Source organism: Propithecus coquereli, unplaced genomic scaffold, assembly GCF_000956105.1.
Source record: "Propithecus coquereli isolate 6110/MARCELLA unplaced genomic scaffold, Pcoq_1.0 Scaffold65, whole genome shotgun sequence".
In the NCBI taxonomy this organism is placed as follows: Eukaryota; Metazoa; Chordata; class Mammalia; order Primates; family Indriidae; genus Propithecus; species Propithecus coquereli.
The window spans coordinates 5,913,511-5,914,629 of NW_012152507.1; positions in this window are offsets into that span (position 1 = coordinate 5,913,511).

Consider the following 1,119-nt stretch of genomic DNA (forward strand, 5'->3'; position numbering starts at 1 on the left):
AGTTGTCTGATTAATTTCTTTCTATTTTTAGTAGAGACGGGGTCTCGCTCTTGCTCAGGCTGGTTTTGAACTCCTGAGCTCAAACAATCCGCCCGCCTCGACCTCCCAGAGTTTTAGGATTACAGGCATGAGCCACCGCGCCCGGTCACATCATATTTTTATCAACACTCTTCTCATTTGCTTAAGTGAATTTCTTCCTTGTGTCGCCCTCAGATATATTCTTGTACAAACGTGGTATTGATGAAGGAGCCCCTCCTTGGTGAAGCCATTCCTCACCTCCTCTCCTGATCATGGCTGCACGTTGACTCCTTCTCTCTCCCATCCTACCCTCCCAGTCCTCTGACTTTGCTTCTTGTTAGCAATGTGACCACTTTTCTCTAAGCTTCAGTTTCATCTGTAAATGGGGACGACAGTCCCAGCCTCACTGGGTGGTTGTGAGAACTGAATAGACGGTTTAGTGTGTGCCCAGCACAGCGTAACTGCACAATAAATGGTGGCTCTTCTCACAGGTGGCTATTACTATTACTTGCTGAGCAAACATCTCTCCTAGTAAGCTGCTTATTCCCTGAGGCCTGGGACTGGATTTTATTCACATGCCTCACACTTCACATTGTGGACACTTAGATTAAAGCCTTGTTGAATCAACCCATGGATGACATAAAATGTGATCCCTACCTTCAAGGAGATCAGAGTCGGTTCTGAAATAACCACAACACAAAGCATAAACTACATCACCATAGTGAGATGTATTTGAACTAAGAGGTTTAGAGAAGAAAGATATTAACAGGCAGGTTTAAGACAGGTATGTACTAGGCACTTAGTTCAGCATAATGTTTTTGATGTTTGGAGCCGAAGGTTTTAGGATCCTAAAAATTTTTGCTAAATTATACTAGACATGTTCTATTTCTACTCTGAATTCTACACCCTTCAACTCTTGATGACAGCTTGTTCTTTGAACTGTACATGTGACAGGGGACAGAGAGAGTGCTCTTTTTATAGCCCAAGCGGGTGGAATTAGATCTGAGGGCATCTGTTAAAAGCATCCACTTCCTTCTTACACTATTGCAACCATTTACTAAATATGTTATTTCTTCTGGTGTTATGCTGAGTATATGATAA